Consider the following 9,678-nt stretch of genomic DNA (forward strand, 5'->3'; position numbering starts at 1 on the left):
ACAAGGTGCCAGCATGGATAGAAGCCTGGCTGTCTGGCAGGAAGCAGAGAGTGGGGATAAAAGGGTCCTTCTCAGGATGGCAGCCGGTGACAAGTGGTGTTCAGCAAGGGTCAGTGTTGGGACCCCAACCTTTCACTTTATACATTAACCATCTAGATGAAGGAACTGAGGGCATTCTGGCTCGGTTTGCAGATGATACAAAGATAGGTGGAGGGACAGGTAGCACTGAGGAGGCAGGGAGGCTGCAGAAGGATTTGGACAGGTTCGGAGACTGGGGAAAGAAGTGGCAGATGGAGTACAATGGGGGAAAGTGTGAGGCCATGCACTTTGGGAGGAAGAACAGAGGCATGGAGTATTTTCTAAATGGGGAGAAAATTCAGAAATCTGAAGTGTAAACAACCTTGGGAGTTCTAGTCCAGGATTCTCTCAAGGTAAACTTGCAGGTTAAGTCAAAAGGCATGGTGCTGGAAAAGCACAGCATGTCAGGCAGCACCTGAGGAGCAGGAGAGTTGATGTTTCGGGTATAAGCCCTTCATCAGAGGGTTAGATAGGGTGGACAGGGAGAGCCTTTTTCCAAGTATGGTGACGGCGAGCATGAGGGGGCATAGCTTTAAATTGAGGGGTGATAGATATAGGATAGATGTCAGAGGTAGTTTCTTTACTCAGAGAGTAGTAAGGGTATGGAATGCTTTGCCTGCAACGGTAGTAGATTCGCCACGTTTAAGCGCATTTAAGTTGTCATTGGACAAGCATATGGACGTACATGGGATAGTGTAGGTCAGATGGGCTTCAGATTGGTATGACAGATCGGTGCAACATCGAGGGCCGAAGGGCCTGTACTGCGCTGTAATGTTCTATGTTCTATATCTCTCTGAATCTCCTACGTTATAAAAAAAAAGGTCCCAGCTTGTCCCACCTCTCCCTATAACTCAGACCCTTGAGTCCTGGTAACATCCTTGTAAATTTCTTCCACACTCTTTCCAGTTTAATAACACCCTTCCTGTAGCAAGGTGACCAAAACTGAACACAATACTCCAAGTGTGACCTCACCAATGTCCTGTACAACTGCAACACAACTTCCCAACTCCTATACTCAATGCCCTGCCTGATGAAGGCCAGTGTGTCAAAAGCCTTCCTCACTGCCCTGTCTACCTGGAACTCCACTTTCAGAGAACCGTGCACCTTAACTCCAAGGTCCCTCTGTTCCACTATACTCCTTAAGGCCCTACCATTCACCATGAAACTCCTACCTTGACTTGACTTTCCAAAATGCAACACCTCACAATTATCCACACTAAACTCTGAGTTTTGAGAAGGTTTGTTGAGCAGTTTGAGGTTTTGAATGTAGGTTCATTTCCAGACATTTTGTCACCCTACTAGGTAACATTTTCAGTGGGCCTCTGGATGAAGCACTGCTGCTGATTCCTGCTTGCTATTTATATGTTTGGGTTTCTTTGGGTTGTTGATGTTATTTCCTGTGGTGATATCATTTCCTATGGTGATGTCATTTCCTGTGGTGATGTCATTTCCTGTTCTTTTTGTAGGGGGTGGTAAATGGGGTCCAAATCAATGTGCTTGTTGGAATTCCAACAGTTTCAGTTGGAATGCCAAGTTTCTAGGAATTCTTGTGAATTCTGTTTGGTTTGTTTGAGGATGGATATGTTGTCCCAGTCGAAGTGGTGTCCTTCCTCATCCGTATGTGAGGATACTAGTGAGAGAGGGTCATGTCTTTTTGTGTCTAGTTGATGTTCATGTATCCTGGTGGCTAGTTTTCTGCCTGTTTGTCTAATGTAGTGATCCTTACAGTCCTTGCACGGTATTTTGTAAATGATGTTAGTTTTGCTTGTTGTCTGTATGAGGTCATTAGCTGCTGTTTCAGTATGTTGGTGGGTTTGTGGGTTACCCTGATGCCAAGGGGTCTGAGTAGTCTGGCAGTCATTTCCAAGATGTCTTTGATGTAGGGGAGAGTGGCTAGGGTTTCTGGACGCATTTTGTCTGCTTGCTATTAAACTCCATCTGCCATTTCTCTGCCCACTTCCCCAGCTGATCAATGTCCTGCTATAATTTCTGATAACCTTCCTCACTGTCCATGATACCGCCTACTTTAGTGTCTTCTGCAAATTTATTAGTCATGCCTTAGGCATTCTCATCCAAATCATTGATATCGATAAAAACAGCAATGGGCCCAGCACTGACCCCTGAGACAGTCCACTAGTCACAGGCCTAGAGTCCAACAAGCATCCTTCCACTATTACCCTCTGCTTCCTACCATCAAGCCAACTGTGTGTCCAATTTGGCAGCTCCCCCTGGATTCCATGTGATCTAATGTTCTAGAGCAGCCTACCATATGGAACCTTATCGAAGGCCTCACTGAAATCCATATAGACCACATCTACCACCCTGCCCTTATCAACCTTCCTGGTCACTTCATCAAAGAACTCTAACAAATATATGAGGCACGATCTCCCACGCACAAACCCATGTTGACTACCCCTAATCAATGATGTCTTTCCAAAAATGTATGCACATCTCATCTCAGAATCTTCTCAAGTAACATACCCACCACAGTCAATCCCCTTTAGCATCTTATGAACATCAAATCAATCTCCTCTCATTCTTCGAAACTCCTGGCAGCATTGGTCTCAATTGCTAATCTCTCTTCATCAGAAAACCCCCCTCATCTCCAGAATCAATCTAGTGACCCTCCTTTGACCTGCCTCGATCTCTCCTCAAATTAAAAACTCTACACAATATTCTCGGTGTGGCCTTCCCTATTTTTACACTTTATTCCTTTAGCAATAAAATGCCAAAATTCCATTCGCTGTCCTTATTATGCTATATCTGCTCACTAGTTTCTCTAATTCACGTGGACATCCTGATCCCTCTGCACTGAAGCACTCTCCATTTAGATAATAAATTGCATTTTATTCCTCCATCAAATGGAAAACTTCATCCAATCACAACCTGAATCTTAATTAACAGTGATCATTCTTAGTGAGTTTTGAGAAGATTTGTAGCTCAGGTTGAGGTTTTGGATGTGGGTTTGCTCACTGAGCTGGAAGGTTCATTCCCATATGTTTCATTACCCCACGAGGTAACATCTTCAGTGGACCTCAGGGGAAGCAATACTGAAAATTCCTGCTTTCTATTTATATGTTTGGGGTTCTTTGGGTTGGTGATGTCATTTCCCCTGGTGGTGATGTCACTTCCTGTTCCTTTTCTCAGGGGGTGGTAGATGGGGTCTAACTCGATGTGTTTGTTGATAGAGTTCCGGTTGGAATGCCATGCTTCTAGGAATTCTCATGATGTCTCTGTTTGGCTTGTCCTAGGATGGATGTGTTGTCCCAGTCAAAGTGGTGTCCTTCCTCCTCTGTATGTGAGGATAATAGTGAGAGAGGGTCATGTCTTTTTGTGGCTGGTTGATGTTCATGTTTTCTGCCTGTTTGTCCAATGTAGTGTTTGTTACAATCCTTGCACGGTATTTTGTAAATGACATTAGTTTTGCTTGTTGTCTGTATAGGGCCTTTCAAGTTCATTAGCTGCTGTTTTAGTGTTATTGGGTTTGTGGGCTACCATGATGCCAAAGGGGTCTGAGTTGTTCCCCAGAGAATTCCCTGAAACATGGCATTCCAACCGGAACTCTCTCAACAAACACGTCGACTTAGACCCCATCTACCGCCCACTGAGAAAAGGAACAGGGAGTGACTTCACCACAGGAAATGATATCACCCACAGGAAATGACATCACCAACCCAAAGAATCCCAAAAATATAAATAGAAAGCAGGAATTATCAGCATTGTTTCTCCTGAGGCCCACTGAAGATGTTACCTAGGAGGGTGACGAAACGTCTGGAACTGAACCTTCCAGCTCAGCGAGCAAACCTACATCCAGAAGTGAACATTCTCCATGAAAGTTTCTCCCGTTGTCATTTGATCTACTTGGCCCACCCCATTCCTGAGAACCAGGTCTGACATTGTACAGGCCCACACACACACTGACATGTGCTGCTGTAGGGAATTTCTGCAGGCGATAATCCAGGAATTCCAGTTCCTCATGGCCTTTAATGCCAATCTCAAGTCTGCTCAGTGTTCAATAGGTGATCTGATGGAGATGGTGAGATTACTGATGGGCTGTTACAGTCAATAGACTTCCAGCATATTCACCCATTGTGTTTCTAACAGATTGAAAATGCTGGTGCAAAAATCCAAAGGGTTAAATTGATTGAATTATTTGGTGTCATTGTCTTCAGTGAATTTTCGACAGTAAATTGAAAACCACACCTGGTTTAAAATTTACTGACATACAAAATTTGTGATTTTTAAATCAAACCGTATCCGTCACAATTTGGCGAAATATCAGGAAACACGGGGGGAGATGGAAAACTATGGGGAAAGCAGGAGTGGATCAGTATCAGTGGGTTTGGGAATGAAATGTATTGGCAGATGGGATTGGAAAGGTGAAGAGAGATGAAGGGGGCTCAGAGAATTAGAAAGTGCTGGCACTGTGACAGTGGAATGTTCTGGGTATTGAAATCACTCAGCGTGGCTCTGCCGTTCCTGAAAATCGTGGAAGAGAATGGTTTCTGTTGTGGAACAGCAGAGCCATGTCCTGGAGCGATGAGCCAACTCTGGTGGGAAGTCTCCCATTTTGACTGTCACCTGTATGAACGGCTTCACAAGAACCCAGTGTTCCACATTTCATCAAAGGCTTACCTTGTGGCTAGAAACAGACCCAATTCCCTTCCAAACCTCCTTCCTGTCAAGCTGCCAGAGGTGGAGATGTTGAAAGAATATCGCTTATTGGAGCCAGTGAAGGGTGAGTGTCCGAGACAGGCCTTTCATAGAGGGAGACAGACTGACAGGTGCAAACCATAACGGTACCAGAGCCAAGAGTCACTCACTCAACTTGACAGCGAAGATACTCAGTTCGCAGGCAGCAATTGACTGCCAGGTTTTACATTAATTACAACATAAATGACAATCTGAATAAAGCAGGAACTTAGCAAAGATGACAATTCCTCGTGGATATGCATGCTCACTGTGGGACAGTCTATCACACACACTGACCCTCACTGGGGTACGCTCCCACACTGACCCTCACTGGGGTACAGTCCCACACACTGACAATCACTGGGGTACTGTCCCACACACACTGACTCTCACTGGGGTACACTCCCACACACAGTGACTCTCACTGGGGTACACTCCCACACACAGTGACTCTCACTGGGGGTACACTCCCACACACAGTGACTCTCACTGGGGTACACTCCCACACACACTGACCCTCACTGGAGTACAGTCCCACACACACTGACTCTCACTGGGGTACGCTCCCACACACTGACAATCACTGGGGTACAGTCCCACACACTGACTCTCACTGGGGTACAGTCCCACACACACTGACTCTCTCTGGGGTACAGTCCCACAATGTATTATTTTTAACAATAAGGAGGCTTTGGTTTTCCCTGACCCGTTAGCGTCCTGTCTGTTTTGCCCTCTTTACTATCCTGATTTGCTTTTTCACCTCCCTATATTAATTGCCAAGTTTTACCCAGCAGCTGTCAGAGGTACACCTTTCCCTCAGCTGTGGTCTTGAATGGGAAACACCAATATTCTCACAATCCAATTCAGTCCCAAGTAACTATTGTTTTGCAACGTAGACAGAATGTGAGATCCAGGGAACTTACACAGAGAATGAAGTCACACAATCCACAGTTTAAAGAAAAACATTAAACTTTACAAATTTAGAACAGTCATACTGTCTACAATACAAGAACAACATTTTTCAAATACCCAGAGTTAAAAAGTACGTACTAATGTTGATTCTGAACATCATAGAATCCCGACACTGTGAAAGCAGGCTAATCGGCCCATTGAGTCTACACTGACCCTCTGAAGAACTTCCCACCAGACCCATCCTCTATCCCTGTATTTCCCAAGGCTAACCCACCTAGCCCGCACATCCCCCAATGCTATGGGACCTGTTCCAATGGCCAACCCACTCAACCTTTGCATTGTCAGACTGTGGGAGGAAACTCACCCAAACACCGTGAGTATGTGTAAACTTCACACCGTGGCCCAAGGCTGGAATCAAACCCATGTAAACTGCCTCCACCACTTCGTTTGGCAGCTCAATCCATCCACGCACCATCCTCTGTGTGAAAAATGTACCCCTTAGGTCCCTTTTATATTTTTCCCATTTCAACCTCAACCTATACCCAGGATGTTGCCAGGGTTGGAGGGTTTGAGCTCTCGGGACAGGCTGAACAGGCTGGGGCTGTTTTCCCTGGACTGTCGGAGGCTGAGGGGTGACCTTATAGAGGTTTATAAAATTATGAGGGGCATGGATAGGGTAAATAGGCAAAGTCTTTTCCCTGAGGTCGGGGAGTCCAGAACTAGGGGGCATAGGTTTTTAGATTATTTACTTTACTTACAGTGTGGAAACAGGCCCTTCGGCCCAACAAGTCCACACCAACCCACCACCCACCCAGACCCATTCCCCTACATTTACCCCTTACCTAACACTACGGGCAATTTCCCATGGCCAATTCACCTGACCTGCACATCTTTGGACTGTGGGAGGAAACCGGAGCACCTGGAGGAAACCCACGCAGACACGGGGAGAATGTGCAAACTCCACACAGTCAGTTGCCTGAGGCGGGAATTGAACCCGGGTCTCTGGCGCTCTGAGACAGCAGTGCTAACAACTGTGCCACCGTGCCACCCACACGGTGAGAGGGTGAGAGGGGAAAAATTTAAAAAGGACCTAAGGGGCAACGTTTTCACGCAGAGAGTGGTATGTGTGTGGAATGAGCTGCCAGAGGAAGTGGTGGAGGCTGGTACAATTGCAACATTTAAGAGGCATTTGGATGGGTATATGAATAGGAAGGGTTTGGAGGGATATGGGCCGGGTGCTGGCAGGTGGGACTAGATTGGGTTGGGATATCTGGTCGGCATGGACGGGTTGGACCGAAGGGTCTGTTTCCATGCTGTACATCTCTATGACTCTATGACTGTATGACTGAAGAAGGGCTTATGCCCGAAACGTCGATTCTCCTGTTCCCTGGATGCTGCCTGACCTGCTGCGCTTTTCCAGCAACACATTTTCAGCTCTGATCTCCAGCATCTGCAGACCTCACTTTCTCCTCCTGTATGACTGACAGAGCAGGCTGGCCTGATGTGTACAATTGGACATGTACCTACTGATAGGTCATTGACCCAACATTCAGTCAAACAGAGAGGTCCTAAAGGCAGTATTAAAGGAGGCAAGAGAGGCAGGGAGATGTCGGAAGGCAATACCAGAAGATGGGAGCCAAGAAGCTGAAGGCACAACCACCAGTGGCAGAGCAAGAGGAATCAAGGGATACTCAAGTGGCTGAAATGACAGGGGCATCGAGAAGAGGAGATGACAGGGATGCAGAGCGACAAGGCTACACGGCGATTTGGAAATGGGATAAGAAATGTACATGACTTAATATCCTACAGGGTCTATGGCATGACACCCTGTTGTGAAAAAATGGTCATATTTCCTAAAGCCTGGTTCTAAGTTGTAAATGAAAAGCTTTAATTGTTTGGTTTACACTCTGCAGCTGCCTGGGTCCGGCTGGAACTTGCACTCATCTGCAGCACATTCTGTCAGATCCCGAAAAGAGAAAGAGAGCAACGATCCGAATGTAGCACCTCACTCCCAGCTTGGAGAACACAGAATTGACCTGCACGCCGAAAGAAATAAGTAGAGAGAAGCAGCTGTGATCCTCTGCTTCGCTTTCTAATTTCCCAATGACTGATTGCGGCTCCGAGGCTAATTCATTATCAGCACAAACTATCGTCTGATGTTCAGGATTTCTTAGAAACAGAGTGAGCAAGCTTGAACAGTTCTGGGCAGGTTAACAGAAATCCACTGGCAACACAACTCTCAATCACATGACTCAGAATGTTGTCCAATTTTAATTTTCACAAGACTTTCTTCATTTCTTCACTTCCAGGCATAGCTGGCAAGGCCTTTGAGTCAGGAATGTGACGGAATACTCCCCACTTGCCCTGGATGGGGGCAGCTCCAACAACACTCAAGAAGCTCAACACCATCCAAGACAAAGCAGCCGCTTGATTGGCACCACACCCACAAACACCCACTCCCTCCCCCACCCACACTCAGTAGCAGCAGTGTGTACCAGCTACAAGATGCTCTGCAGAAACTCACCAAAGACCCTCAGACAGCACCTTCCAAACCCACAACCACTTCCATCGAGAAGGACATGGGCAGCAGGTACATGGGAACACCACCCCCTGCAAGTTCCCCTCCAAACCACAAATATTTGAACATGAGAACCAGCCCTCCAAACCACAAATATTTGAACATGAGAACCAGGAGCAGGAACAGGCCGTTCGGCCCTTCGAGCCTGCTCTCCCATTCAATAAGATCATGGCTGATCTCTTTGTGACCTCAGCTCCACTTACCCACCCTCTCACCACAGCCCTTAATTCCTTTACGGTTCAAAATTCTATCTTTACTTTAAAAACATTTATCGAGGCAATCTCAACTGCTTCACACAGATTCACACCCCTCTGGGTGAAGGGCTTCCTCCAGAACTCAGTCTGAAATCTGCTCCCCCTCATTTTGAGGCTATGCCCCCTAGTTCTAGTGTCACTCACCAGTGGAAACATCCTCCTTGCTTCTATCTTATCAATTCCCTTCATAATTTTATATGCTTCTATAAGATTCCCCCCTCATTCTTCTAAATTCCAATGAATATAATCCCAGTCTACTCAGTCTCTCCTCATAACCCACCCCCTCAACTCAGGAATCAACCTAGTGAACCTCCTCTGCACCCCCTCCAGTGCCAGTACATCCTTCCTCAAGTAAGGAGACCAAAACTGCACACAGTCCTCCAGGTGTGGCCTCACCAGCACCCTGTACAGCTGTAACATAACCTCCCTGCTTTTAAACTCAAACCTTTTAGAAATGAAGGACAAAATTCCATTTGCCTTCCCAATTACCTGCTGTACCAGAGACCAACCCTCTGTGATTCATGCACAAGGACACCCAGGTCCCTCTGCACATGCTGCTTTTTTTTACTGTTTAAATAATAGCCCAGTTTGCTGTTATTCCGACCAAAATGGATAACCTCACATTTACCAACATTGTACTCCACCTCCCAGACCTTTGCCCATTCACTTAAACTATCTATATTCCTCTGCAGTCTTTCAGCGTGCTGACTTGGAAATATATCGCCATTCCTTCAGTGTCACTGGGTCAGAATCCTGGAATTGAATTGAATTGAATTTAATTTAATTTAATTTAAATTAATTTATTGTCATGTGTACTAAGGCACAGTGAAAAGCTTTGTTTCGTGAGCAATCCAGGCAGATCACAGAGTTAAGTAGCAGAGATAGTAAATAATAGGTAAACAGCGGCAAAAACAAAAATACAGGTACAGGCGAATGTTAAGAGTTTGTGAGGCCATTCAGTATTCTAACAACAGTGGGGTAGAAACTGTTGTGAAACCGTCTGGTGCATGTGTTCAGGCTTCTCTCCCCGATGGTAGAGGTTGTAGAAAAACATTGCCAGGGTGGGATGGATCTTTGAGAATGCTGGCGGCCTTTCCTTGACAGTGGGCCTGGTAGATGGATCCTATAGATGGGAGGTTGGCCTTTGTGATTGTCCGGGCTGAG

The sequence above is a fragment of the Chiloscyllium plagiosum genome, chromosome 7, assembly GCF_004010195.1.
Source record: "Chiloscyllium plagiosum isolate BGI_BamShark_2017 chromosome 7, ASM401019v2, whole genome shotgun sequence".
Classification (NCBI taxonomy): domain Eukaryota; kingdom Metazoa; phylum Chordata; class Chondrichthyes; order Orectolobiformes; family Hemiscylliidae; genus Chiloscyllium; species Chiloscyllium plagiosum.